The sequence below is a fragment of the Aquarana catesbeiana genome, linkage group LG07 (genome assembly GCF_042186555.1).
Source record: "Aquarana catesbeiana isolate 2022-GZ linkage group LG07, ASM4218655v1, whole genome shotgun sequence".
In the NCBI taxonomy this organism is placed as follows: Eukaryota; Metazoa; Chordata; class Amphibia; order Anura; family Ranidae; genus Aquarana; species Aquarana catesbeiana.
Window position 1 is genome coordinate 346,478,307 of NC_133330.1, and position 14,377 is coordinate 346,492,683.

Genomic DNA, 14,377 nt, shown 5'->3' on the forward strand with positions numbered 1-14,377 from the left:
CAAAACGAGGCTGGTCCTTAAGTGGTTAAAAGGACAATTTTTTAATATTATTTTAGCTTTTTAGTGTAAATATGAGATCTGAGGTCTTTTCACCCCCCCGGATCTCACATTAAGGACCCGTCGTGATTTTTTTTTCTATTACAAGGGATGTTTCAATTCCTTGTAATAGAAAAAAAAGTGATCCAAATGTTTTTTTCTTTTAAGGGACAGTGAAAAAATAAAAAGTAAAATAAATAAGAAAAAATAAATAAATTTTGAAGCACCTCGTCCCTCCGATCTCGCACGCAGAAGTGAACACATCTGTAAATCGCGCCCACATATGTAAACTGTGTACAAAGCACACATGTGAGGTATCGCCTCGATCGTTAGAGTGAGAGCGATAATTCTATCCCTAGACCTCCTCTGTAATTCTAAACTGGTAACCTGTAGAATTTTTTAAACGTCGCCTATGGAGATTTTTAAGGGTAAAAGTTTGTCGCCATTCCACGAGCGGGCGCAATTTTGAAGTGTGAGATGTTGGGTATCAATTTACTCGGCGTAACATTATCATTCACAATATAAAAAAAAATTGGGCTCACTTTACTGTTTTCTTATTTCAAAAAATTTTATTTTTTCCAAAAGAATTGCGTTTGTAAGACCACTGCGTAAATATGGTGTGACATTAAGTATTGTAACGACCGCCATTTTATTCTCTAGGGTGTCTGAAAAAAAATGTGTATATATAATGTTTGGGGGTTCTAAGTAATTTTCTAGCAAAAAAAAAAGATTTTAACTTGTGAGCAAAAAGTGTAAAAAAAATAGGCTTGGTCCTTAAGTGGTTAAATATGTCAAAATAAAAAGGTAAAGTTAACTCTGAAATCCCTCCCTATCTCCTCCTCCCCCCCCCGCAGCAGTCACCCGCTCCGATGGCAGTCCAGCCACCCCCGCTCTATGATGTAACTTGCTGGGCGGGCCGTACACTTCAAAACTTCTCTGTAGCAACATAATGCGGGCAATGGGGGGAGGGGGGCAGGGATCAGCCAAGGTGACCGTTCTGACCCGTGACGACCTCTGAGCCTTTCTTCCTCAGGGGCCAGGTCCTTGGAGAAGGCGGAGATTGTCAGTGGTCAGCGCAGTCACCTGGCCGTGTTGACCAATCGCCGCTCACCATTGTCTGCATTCTGATGCTACATGGCCTCCACCGAGGGTTTTCATTTATTATGAAAAAGTGAACCTTTCACCTGAACTTTAATGGCTTTATTTTTTTTCGCACCCCAGTGGATTAAAAAAAAAAAAAACTGTCACCTGAACTAAAATAGCCCCCTTGTGATAGCAATAAAGTTATGTTAGAAAAAGTTAAAAAAAAAAATGTAAGTTTTCATTAAATTAGAAAAAAAAAGTAACCCCCCCCTAGGCACACGCACACGCGGCATCAGGTGTGCACATGTATGTTATGACTGCACTACACATGCAGAATCCTGGAGTTATGTCTTAGCCGTGTAACACGTGCGCCGGCAAAAGGGGTGGTCTTTACTGCCCACACTGTACATGAATTGCCGGCCCGCCGATCTTCCTCTGCTATGTAGGGGCTCATTTACATTTTGCTTCAACACACAGTAAAGTGCCTTCCGCTTCAACATGCTTTTATGATGTGTTTTTGATGCTTCTATGAAGCTTTAGTGATGCCTCAGTTTTTTTTTTTCAAGCTTTATTGAAGCTCGGCAGGTGCTCTGTGTGTGGATCTCATACCTGCAATTTCTCCAAAACAAAGCAAAGCTAAAGCTGAATTAATGCCTCTCAAAAGCTTTAGGTTCTTCAAGTGATCTTTGCCATAGACTTCTATGAGGGCTTTGAAGACGCTTTGAAGCACCACTAAGGGCTGGTTTACACATTGCTTCAAAACAAGGCTTCGGACAGGCTTTGTTAAAACTCTCTGAACGCCAGTCAAAGCTCCTCCCACTAAATAAAATGGTGAGCTTACAGTCCTATTTACACAGGCTTTTGGTTGAGGCTTTGGTTGAGGCTTTGATGGGGCTTTGATGAGGCTTTGGTGGGGCTTTGATGATGCTTTGGTGGGACTTTGATGATGCTTTGGTGGGGCTTTGATGATGCTTTGGTGGGGCTTTGGTGGGGTTTTGGTGGGGCTTTGATGAGGCTTCAGTGGGGCTTTGGTGGGGTTTTGGTAGGGCTTCAATGGGGCTTCATGGAGCTTCAAGCGAGCTTTGCCATAGACTTCTATGGAGGCTTGGAAGCACCACCAAAGCTACATGGTGTATCAATTTTGAAGCAAAGCCGAAGCAAAGCAAAAGCAAAGTGTAAACAGGACTGTAAGGTAACCATTTTATTTAGTGGGAGGAGCTCTGACTGGCGTTCAGAAAACTTTACCAAAGCTGGTCCGAAGCCTTGTTCTGAAGTGTAAACTAGCCCCCTATGCACAATCACCGCACACACCCAGCACAGAGCCCGAGATGTTGATGACAGATCTCGGTCTCCACTTATGATTGGCTGGACGAGCTTTTCTGATCATATGACCACACTGACAACCAATCAGCCACCCCCAATCCCCCCCGTTGAGACGTTATGAACTTTTTAAAGGGAAACCAGGCAGGCAGGAAGGGGTTAATGCTACTGACGGACTGCATGGTGTATGTCATTTCTCTTTGGACCTGAGTCAGATTAAACCTAAACACAAAGTTTAGTCTGGATGGAGGAACCTCACCCGCTGGGTATTGTATTCGGTCAGCCAGCACCTGTCTGAGTACCTGAACAGTGATTGGATTTGATTGGTTGCAGCCTCAGGTTGGGCGATAGTCTCCCGTCTGGCTCTGTGTGTTTTTACCTGGAAGTTCCTGAATGTGGGTGGAGCCAGCAGCTCGAATGTCGCCCGCGTTGGCTTACACGCGGGACATTTTATTAGACAGATAAGATGTAAAGTAATACTAAAGCCTCATATTTCTTTTTTTTTTTCCCAGCAACCCAACTATTTACACTTACATTTTTGTTCCTTAGAACTTAAAGGGTTTGTAACCCCTCGGGATTTGTATTCTTTGCATTAAGCTGAAAATCCTCCTGTGATGCAGCCCCCCCCCCCCCCCCCAGAGCCCCCCTTTTACTTACCTGAACCCGATCGTTCCAGAGATGAGCAGAGCAGCTCCAGCCGCTGTCTCGGGTCCTCATTGGATAGATTAATGGCAGCGCAGCCATTGGCTCCCACTGCTGTCAATCAAACCCAGTGACATGGCAGCTGAGGGGCGGGGCCAAGTCTCTCTGTTTGTATCAATGGACGCAGCAGCAGAACCCGGGAGCGTGCCCACGCAGGTGCCCCCAGGGAATGCGGGTCTCCACGGTGGCACTCGAGAAGAGGAGGAGCCAGGATCACCACGGGGGGGAACCCAGAAGAGGAGGATCGGGGACACTCTCTGCAAAACCAACTGCACAGCGGAGGGAAGTATAACATGTTTAGAAAAAAATAATAATGAACCTTTACAATCACTTTAAGTTGCCCATATACATTATACAATTCTCTTATTCAATTTTCATTTAGATTTACCTTTTAACTATGTAGTGCGGGGGTCTCAAAGTACCGGCCCGCGGAGCGGTACAATTGGCCCGCAGGGCTGATCCACCAGAATACGATACATTTCCTGGTAAGCTGCGCAGGTATAACTTGTATAACGACCGGCTGCTTACCATGGTGTTATGTTTTCTTCCTGGTGGACTCGGAGGAAGTCGGGGGTAGCGGATGTCAGTGACGTCCGCCGATGTTGCTTCTGGGAGTTGTAGTCCACGGCTGTGCGCTCGAGCTCCCTGCACCCGGTGGGTGGAGTCTGGAGATCAGCAAATGCAGCCAGCCTAGTGAAAGGAAACAAACTACAACTCCCAGCGGGGGGGACACCATCGTGGCCGAGTCCGACTCACTGGAAGGAGAAGGACCTGCCCTGAGCCTGAGCTGGCAGCTGCTATCGGCCCATCGCTGAGGTCACAGTGAGACCCCCAGCTGACCCCCACATGATCATTCCTTCTACCCCCCCCCTTTATACACCTCTTTTACCCTGTCCCAGTACCCATCCAGTAACCTCAAAATAACCCTCAACACTGTTGGTCCACTCCTGCTGGGACTGCCCAAGTGCCCATGGCCTGTGGGGTCCTGCTGGGAGCTGACCTGTGGGGTCCTGCTGGCCTGTGGGGTCCTACTGGCCATGGCCTACAGACCAGCAGGACCCCACAGGTCCACAGCCAGCTCTACAGACCTTTATGTCATGCTGGACGCTCCAGAGCAAACTCTTTTATGCATCTGGCAGTAAGCAGTAACTACCACTATATATATATATACTAGTTTAATGTTGTTTTTGAAGTTTGAAAGTTTGCATGTGGCCCCCATGGGATATGAAAACATTTCCTGTGGCCCTCAGGTGATTTGAGTTTGAGACCCCCGATGTAGTACAAGGGCCGGTGTTCTGTATAATACTGCAGAACATTATATTTATATACTTTCTAATATAAAAATAAATAATAAAGCTAAAATACTTTTTTAAATGATATACTCCCGCATGTGAATTGCCTGCCCTATATATATATTTTTATTATATTTCATTTATAGTATATTTGTTAAGATTTATAAAAAAAAATAGATTTCATTTTATAAAATATCTATAATACTTTTTTTTAATAAGTTATTTGTGGTTTGTAAACTGTTACGGTTCAGTTTTTTTTTCCATGCTGCGGTGCTCACTAGACAGGTTTTTGCCGTCTCACTTCCTGCAGTCTTTTGTAGTCTTTCCGGAAAGCTCCGCCCAGCACTGATAATTTACATACCCATGATGCATTTGTGATACCATGAACAATTGTACAACTTTAATTTTGTCTAATGTTTTTATTGAATAGATCAAAAATTCTTCCCTTTTATTGCACAGAATTTATTTTCTATTTTTGTGAATCTGAAAAAGTATTGAATTCATTTCGTCTCCCTCATAGGAACAAAGTGTGTTTTGTTGGGGTGTTCACCTTCCGCTGAGATCAGGTATACTCTGGTTTCTCTTCAGATCGAATAAATCTTTCGCCTTTTACTAAAGATTTCCGTGGAGAGGAACAATTATGAGTTTCTAATAATTTTTTGATGCCTGGCTGATGCTGGGCTTGCTTGTTGGTTTAATATCAGAATTCAATGATCTGGAATAGTAACATTTCACTTTCTGTCTTCAGATGGAATATATTGTACAATGTTACTGCTGAAGAATTCTTGTATGATGTGTGTCTGTGAAATACAAAGTTGCAGTCGTAGTGGAAAGTTAATCTATAAAAATAAAAAAACAGAAAATGGCAAAAAATAAACAACAAAGGATAATTTTCCAGTCTTTTGTTAAAACCGATTCATTATATCTGATGGAGGGAGGAGAAGAGGAAATGATGGGTGAAAACTGATATAAAAATATCTCCAGTTAATAAACAAACAATTGATTTTGCTGACATAATATAATAATAGAAAGAAATTAAACTCCCAGAAAAGATCGTCATTTTTTTAATCATTTCAAAGATTTTCAAGCTGAAAACAAAGTGGAGAAAGTTATGTGCATATATATATATATAATATAAGAAAATGTAAAATTTTATATACTTTCACCTTTTTATATACTCTATATCAGGGCTCAAAATGTAAAGTCCTGAGCTACTAGCCAGGCCTCAAGGGTACCTCGCCAGTTGCACCACCCAACCCCCACCCTGACCCGCCCCTAATTCCGCCCCTAAACACGCCCTCATAAATTATCTCATGAAATTACCCTTATATGTTTTTTGCAGAATTAAGCAACTTTATCCATGTCCACCAATGCAGTCTCACCCGTGTCCACCAATCAGGTAGGATTGGCCATAGGGCAAACCGGGCACTTTCCCGGTGGGCCGGGGCCGCCAGGCTGCAAGTCCTTCCGGGGCACAAGGCAGCTAAGCTGCTCTTTGAGCCCGCACCGTTCATCCAGCCTCTCCGCGGCTGCCAGTTAAGCTCAGCCAATGGTGCCGGGGGGGGGGGGACGGAAACATGAAGGGGGAGGATCTAGATGAGGCGCACAGCCGCCCGTATAGGTCAGCCAGCGGTGCTGGGGGGCGTGACTGTGAAGGGGGGAGGAGCCAGAGCAGACACCTTGGAGCCAAACTCCAGATGACAGAAAAGTGAGTTCAGCCCCTCCCTGTAACCTGGATAGGAGGAGCAGTGGGGGGTGGCTGCATATAGAACAATCATTCTCTCCATCTTCCTCCTGCAGTATAGGAATGCTTGCTTCTCCTCTACCTCTCCCAGGCATTCCAAGACTGCAGGAGGAAGATGGAGAGAATGATTGTTCTATATGCAGCCGCCCCCCATCACTCCTCCTATCCTGCTTGTTTCTGCTGCTGCCCACCCATATTCTTTGCCTCCCTGTGCTCTCCACCTCCCCCATGATCTCTGCCGCCCCCCCCAGTGCTCTCCACCTCCCCCATGATCTTTACCGCCCCCCCAGTGCTCTCCACCTCCCCCCATGATCTCTGCCGCCCCCCCAGTGCTCTCCACCTCCCCCCATGATCTCTGCCGCCCCCCCAGTGCTCTCCACCTCCCCCCATGATCTCTGCCTCCCCCCATGATCTCTGCCGCCCCCCCCAGTGCTCTCCACCTCCCCCCATGATCTCTGCCTCCCCCCATGATCTCTGCCGCCCCCCCCAGTGCTCTCCACCTCCCCCCATGATCTCTGCCGCCCCCCCAGTGCTCTTCACCTCCCCCCATGATCTCTGCCTCCCCCCATGATCTCTGCCACCCCCCCAGTGCTCTCTACCAACCCCCATGATCTCTGCCTCCCCACATGATCTCTGCCGCCTCCCCCCAGTGCTCTCCACCTCCCCCAATGCTTTCTGCCGCCCCCCAGTGCTCTCCACTTCCCCCCAGTGCTCTCCACATTCCACCATGCTCTCTGCCATCCCCTTTGCTCTCCACCTCCCCCCCCCATGCTCGCTGCCACCCTCCATGCTCTGTGCTCACCCCCTGTGCTCTCCACATCACCCCCATGCTCTCTGCTGCCTCCCCTGTGCTCTTCATACCCCCCCACGCTCTCCACATCCCCCCCACGCTCTCTGCTGCCCCCCCATGCTCTCCGCTGCCCCCCTGTGCTTTCCACCTTCCCCCATGCTCTCTGCCACCCCCCGTGCTCTCCGCCATCCCCCCATGCTCTCCGCTGCCCCCATGCGCTCTCCACCTCCCCCCATGCTCTGCGCCACCCTCCCTGTGCTCTCCACCTGCCCCCATGCTCTCCGCCACCCCCGTGCTTTCCACCTCCCCCCATGGTTTCCGCCGCCCCCCTGTGCTCTCCACCTCCCCCCATGCTCTCCACTGCCCCCTGTGCTCTCCTCTTCCTCCCTGTGTTCTCTTCCTCTCCCCTGTGCTCTCGTCCCACCTCATGTTCTCAAGGTTCTTCCCTGTGCTCTCCATCCCTCATGCTCTTTCTTGGTCCCACCTCACCTCTCCCCCCCCATACCTCTGCTGGGTTCTGTCCAGGCCTAATTTTTGTCCCAGTCTGGGCCTGCCGCCAATGCAGCCTCACCCGTGTCCACCAATGCAGCCTCACCTGTGTCCATCATGCAGAGGAGAAGAGCATTGCTGGCCGGATGATAAGAGCGCCGAGGGACATTATTGGAACAGCTTTGATTTTAATTGCTGTGTGTTCCCGCCGCTCGGCGTCCTGTACAGCCCCGCCCCCTGGCCAGGGAACTTTGATAAACATCACTCGTCCCGGGTTGGACAGGCGATCTGTCTATCAAATTCCCCGGGACCAGGGGGCGGGGCTGTGTGTGACAGCGGGTGCGGGGAACACTCGGCTATTGAAATGAAAGCCGCAAGTGATGTCCCTCGGCGCTCTGATCATCCAGCCGGATCTCTCCTCTCTCTTCCCCTCCGCGAGCGCTGGATAAAGGACTCCAATACGACCCGCCGGCCGGCAGTGCTCACCCCCCCCCTCCCTCCCCCGCTCCCAGGCAGCCCTCAAAATTCACTCGCAAAATGCGAGCAGGCGAGTGTAATTTTTAAGGGCTGCTCTGTATACTTTTCTAATATAAAAATAAGTAATATAGTTATAATGCTTTTTTAAAATAATATCCTCCCGCATGTGAATTGCCTGCCCTATAATTTAAAAAAATATATATTTCATTTATAATATATTTGTTAATTTTTATTTAAAAAAATAATTTCCTTCATAACATATCTGTAATACTTTTTTAATAAGTTATTTGTGGGTTGTAAACTGTTACGATTCAGGGTTTTTTTTTGTTTTGTAATAACTGTTATTGTTGGTCACGGTTTTTTTCATGCTGCGGTGTGTTTCGTCAGATTAGGCGACCCGTCAAATTTTGTAATGGAAGTAACGTTTCGTCACGGCCATCTTGGTACACCCCGCACTCATCCGCAGTAAGGATACAGTGAGAAGGCGGCAAGCGGACATCTTGTTACACCCATTGAAGTCTTGCATTTCATAGTTATTTTTACCAGTAAACTCCACTTATATAGTAAAATACAGGATTGTGAAATCCGTCTCACTGTTTAGATGTTACATTTTCAAAGCAGCGATGTTCTCTCAGATTGACAAACCTGTGCGATCAGCACGCTCGCCGCGGCTTTTAACATTCAACATCAAAACAGTGTCATGGATTTCTAAATCCGTATTTCACTATATAAGGTCAGTTTACTGGTAAAAATAAGTGTGAAATGCCGGACTCTGGTGGGTGTAAAAAGATGTCCGCTTGCTGCATTATCACTGTATCTTTACTGCGGACGAGTGCGGGGTGTACCAAGATGGCTGCAATGGAACGTCACTTCCATGACCTAATCTGACGGAGCACGGTGCTCACTAGACACGTTTTTACCGTCTCACTTCCTGCAGTCTTTCGTCATTTTATCCTTCCGGAAAGCTCCGCCCAGCACTGATAATTTGCATACCCATGATGCATTTGTGATACCATGAACAATTGTACAACTTTAATTTTGTCTAATGTTTTTATTGAATAGATCAAAAATTCTTCCCTTTTTTATTGCACAGAATTTATTTTCTATTTTTGTGAATCTGAAAAAGTATTGAATTCATTTCGTCTCCCTCATAGGAACAAAGTGTGTTTTGTTGGGGTGTTCACCTTCCGCTGAGATCAGGTATACTCTGGTTTCTCTTCAGATCGAATAAATCTTTCGCCTTTTACTAAAGATTTCCGTGGAGAGGAACAATTATGAGTTTCTAATAATTTTTTGATGCCTGGCTGATGCTGGGCTTGCTTGTTGGTTTAATATCAGAATTCAATGATCTGGAATAGTAACATTTCACTTTCTGTCTTCAGATGGAATATATTGTACAATGTTACTGCTGAAGAATTCTTGTATGATGTGTATGACAGATACAAAGTTGCAGTCTTAGTGGAAAGTTAAACTTATAAAAATAAAAAGACATATTAATTAAAATGGCAAAATAAACAACAAAGGATAATTTTCCAGCCTTCTGTTAAAACCGATTCATTATATCTGATGGAGGGAGGAGAAGAGGAAATGATGGGTGAAAACTGATATAAAAATATCTCCAGTTAATAAACAAACAATTGATTTTGCTGACATAATATAATAATAGAAAGAAATTCAACTCCCAGAAAAGATCGTCATTTTTTCAATCATTTCAGGGATTTTCAAGCTGAAAACAAAGTGGAGAAAGTTATTTTTCCGCTTAGCGTTGTCTTAACAGTGCATCAGGTTTATATAAGCCGTCATTTCTTTTGCTTTAATTATTTCTCAGTTGCTTCTTTTTTGTTTAATAATATTATATATTTTTTCTATTGTTAAAGTGCTGCTCAAAATGTAATGTGCATATATAAATCTAAAAAAATTTAAAACTTGATATATTTTCACCTTTTTATATACTCTATATCAGGGCTCAAAATTTCAAGTCCTGAGCTACTAGTCAGGCCTCAAGGGTTACTCGCCACCAGTTGCACCATCCAACCCCCACCCTGCCCAACCCCTAATTCCACCCCTAAACACGCCCTCATAAATTATCTCATGAAATTACCCTTAAATGTTTTATGCAAAATTAAGCAACTTTATCCATGTCCACCAATGCAGCCTCACCCGTGTCTGCCAATGCAGCCTCACCCGTGTCCGCCAATGCAGCCTCACCCGTGTCCGCCAATGCAGCCTCACCCGTGTCCGCCAATGCAGCCTCACCCGTGTCCGCCAATGCAGCCTCACCCGTGTCCACCAATGCAGCCTCACCCGTGTCCATCATGCAGAGGAGAAGAGCATTGCTGGCCGGATGATAACAGCGCCGAGGGACATTACTGGAACAGCTTTGATTTCAATTGCTGTGTGTTCCCGCCGCTCGGCGTCCGGTAAAGCCCCGCCCCCTGGCCAGGGAACTTTGATAAACATCACTTGTCCCGGGTTGGATAGGCGATCTGTCTATCAAATTCTCCGGGACCAGGGGGCGGGTCTGTGTGTGACAGCGGGTGCGGGGAACACTCGGCTATTGAAATGAAAGCCGCTAGTGATGTCCCTCGGCGCTCTGATCATCCAGCTGGCTCTCTCCTCTCTCTTCCCCTCCGCGAGCGCTGGGAAAAGGACTCCAATACAACCCGTCGGCCGGCAGTGCTCGCCCCCTCCCCCCCTCCCTCCCTCGCTCCCAGGCAGCCATCAATATTCACTCGCAAAATGCGAGCAGGCGAGTGTAATTTTTGAGGGCTGCTCTGTATACTTTTCTAATATAAAAATAAGTAATATAGTTATAATACTTTTTTAAAATAATATCCTCCCGCATGTGAATTGCCTACCCTATAATTTTTTTTTTAAAAATATATATTTCATTTATAATATATTTGTTAATATTTATTAAAAAAAAAAAATAGGTTTCCTTTATAACATATCTATAATACCTTTTTAATAAGTTATTTGTGGGTTGTAAACTGTTACGATTCATTTTTTTTTGTTTTTTTTTTTGTAATAACTGTTATTGTTGGTGTCAGAAACCATGAAATCAGACGGAGACAGAAGTACAGTAAAGTCACACTTGTTTAATAATAAAAGTAAAAAGAACAAACGTAGTCAAAACATAGCCAGAGTTCATTAACCGGAACGGATAGTCAGCCAAGCCAGAAGTCAGGGATCAATGTAGTGGAGTGCTGGTTGCCAAATGCAAGTCTCCTTAAACCATTCAAGCAAAGGCATCCTCCATTACGAAGGCATGTGAATGGGAATCTTCATCCCACTGGCCGGTGATCTGGGGTAATTTGTCCATTTGTATAATATAATAGAACTTCCTTGTAGAAGAACCTCGGCTGGTCCGGAGATCTATACGTTTTGGGGAGATTGTAAACAGCAGTCACGGCTTTTTGGTAAGCAAGCTACCCCACACTCGAGTGTTGACCTGAACAGACGTTTGATTTGTTTTGGGAAGATCGGTGTCACAATTTCTCCTGCAATTCATCCTTTGTCCTCTGGAGGCTAATTTTGCACGGACTCTTTTCATTGAATACTATGGGACGTTGCTTTCGTTTTCCTTTTTTATTTTCCCTTTTTTAAATATTTTTTCTTTGGGAAATTTTTTTTTTGTTTTTTCTTATCATGAATCAATCGTCTAATTAACTTATCACTTATTTTATTGATTATTTACTTTTTCATTATGTTTCATAATCATTTTTTATATCAATATTAGCGCTGCACTCACTTTGGTAGTTATCTTATTTGAAGTTTTTGGTATTGAACTTTAGGTGCTGGCTGCTTTATTTTTATATTTTATTTTAATATTATTTTCACTTCAAGTTGTTGATTATCATCTAGCGCAGCGTTAGCCCCGGGCTTTTTCTTTTATAATGTAGTGGAACAGCAAGCAGGATGTGGAGCCAGAAGGGATGTCAGCAAAGCCAGTCTTTAAACAGGAACGCAGGAGAATGTTTCTTGTGATGTTGACCAAGGCGAAGGCAGAGATCCTCTGGACTGGACGGCTTAAGTAGGCAGGGCTGACGAGCAGGATATCATCAACAGCTGAGTAACTGTGGAGAGATAGTAGCTGGCAATTAGCTGACGGCTGAGCGGCCAGCTCAGAGAAGGAAGGGCTGAGCCCAGACCTGACAGGTAGTCACTGTTTTTTCATGCTGCGGTGTGTTTCACCAAATTAGGCGACCCGTCAAATTTTGTAACGGAAGTAACGTTTCGTCACGGCCATCTTGGTACACCCCGCACTTGTCCACAGTAAGGATACAGTGAGAAGGCGGCAAGCGGACATCTTGTTACACCCATTGAAGTCTTGCATTTCACAGTTATTTATACCAGTAAACTCCACTTATATAGTAAAATACAGGATTGTGAAATCCGTCTCACTGTTTAGATGTTAAGTTTTCAAAGCAGCGATGTTCTCTCAGATTGACAAACCTGTGCGATCAGCACGCTCGCCGCGGCTTTTAACATTCAACATCAAAACCGTCTCATGGATTTCTAAATCTGTATTTCACTATATAAGGTCAGTTTACTGGTAAAAATAAGTGTGAAATGCCGGACTCTGGTGGGTGTAAAAAGATGTCCGCTTGCCGCATTATCACTGTATCCTTACTACGGACAAGTGCGGGGTGTACCAAGATGGCCGCAATGGAACGTCACTTCCGTTACCTAATCTGACAGGTCGCCTAATCTGACGGAGCACGGTGCTCACTAGACAGGTTTTTGCTGTCTCATTTCCTGCAGTCTTTCGTAGTTTTATCCTTCCGGAAAGCTCCGCCCAGCACTGCTAATTTGCATACCCATGATGCATTTGTGATACCATGAACGATTGTACAACTTTAATTTTGTCTAATGTTTTTATTGAATAGATCAAAAATTCTTCCCTTTTATTGCACAGAATTTATTTTCTATTTTTGTGAATCTGAAAAAGTATTGAATTCATTTCGTCTCCCTCATAGGAACAAAGTGTGTTTTGTTGGGGGGTTCACCTTCCGCTGAGATCAGGTATACTCTGGTTTCTCTTCAGATCGAATAAATCTTTCGCCTTTTACTAAAGATTTCCGTGGAGAGGAACAATTATGAGTTTCTAATAATTTTTTGATGCCTGGCTGATGCTGGGCTTGCTTGTTGGTTTAATATCAGAATTCAATGATTTGGAATAGTAACATTTCACTTTCTGTCTTCAGATGGAATATATTGTACAATGTTACTGCTGAAGAATTCTTGTATGATGTGTATGACAGATACAAAGTTGCAGTCGTGTTGGAAAGTTAATCTATAAAAATAAAAAAACAGAAAATGGCAAAAAATAAACAACAAAGGATAATTTTCCAGTCTTCTGTTAAAACCGATTCATTATATCTGATGGAGGGAGGAGAAGAGGAAATGATGGGTGAAAACTGATATAAAAATATCTCCAGTTAATAAACAAACAATTGATTTTGCTGACATAATATAGTAATAGAAAGAAATTCAACTCCCAGAAAAGATCGTCATTTTTTCAATCATTTCAGGGACTTTCAATCAGAAACAAAGTGGAGAAAGTTATTTTTCCCTTAGCGTTGTATTAAAAGTGCATCAGGTTTATATAAGCCGTCATTTCTTCTGCATTATTTTTCTCTCATACGTATATATATATTACATTGTTAAAGTGCTGCTCAAAATGTAAATGCCACGTGCAGAGACATTTCACTTTTTTAAATCGGTGATTTTTTTTTCACACGTTTTTACATATATATTTTAATAATCAAATGCTCATATGTAGACACTGGGACATGTCCCCCCACACAAGTCACACTCCCATGTCACCTCTCACCCTTCTGCTTCTCCTAACTTCTGGAGATATTTCCCCAAATCCTGGACCATCATCATTTCATCATTTACCTTCGGCCAACATACCCAGCACCCCCCATACTCTGATAGCAGCTGCAATCCACACAATCTCATTTCTATTCCTCTTCTGCCTAGAACCGGCCTCCCCTTCTCCTGTGCCCTTTGGAATGCCCACTCTGTAACAAACTCACCACCTTCCATGACCTATTCATCACAAACTCCCTGAACCTACTTGCAATTACTGTGACCTGGATTCAAGAATCTGACTTTCCTTCTCCTGCTGCCCTCTCCTATGGCGGCCTCCTGTGGACGGAATGGAGGTGGTGTTGGAATCCTCCTATCCCCTCAAAGCACTTTTCAGGTTCTTCATCCACCCCCTCTCCGACCCTCTCCTCATTTTGAAGCTCTCTGTATTAATCTATTTTCTCCGGTTTAATTGAGAATTGCTGTGATCTATTGGCCTCCTGGACCGATATTAAGCTTCCTTGATGACTTCTCTGCCTGGCTATCCTACTTTCTCTCTTCTGAAATTCCAACAATCATTTTTGGTGACTTCAGTATCCCTGTTAATCTAAACACTCCCGCTACTTC

General features: G+C 44.4%; 1 protein-coding gene and 3 non-coding genes across 4 annotated transcripts in view; all 4 read left to right on the forward strand.

Moving 5' to 3' along the window:
- Positions 1–14,377, forward strand: part of HECTD3 (HECT domain E3 ubiquitin protein ligase 3) — a 127,087-nt gene that overhangs the window by 28,300 nt on the left and 84,410 nt on the right. The gene's annotated exons all lie outside the window — the stretch shown is intronic.
- Positions 5,002–5,116, forward strand: LOC141104019 (U5 spliceosomal RNA). The gene has a single exon (XR_012235409.1). It is a non-coding gene; the product is annotated as a U5 spliceosomal RNA (small nuclear RNA).
- LOC141104020 (U5 spliceosomal RNA) lies at positions 9,136–9,250 on the forward strand. The gene has a single exon (XR_012235410.1). It is a non-coding gene; the product is annotated as a U5 spliceosomal RNA (small nuclear RNA).
- Positions 12,961–13,075, forward strand: LOC141104021 (U5 spliceosomal RNA). Its single transcript, XR_012235411.1, has one exon. It is a non-coding gene; the product is annotated as a U5 spliceosomal RNA (small nuclear RNA).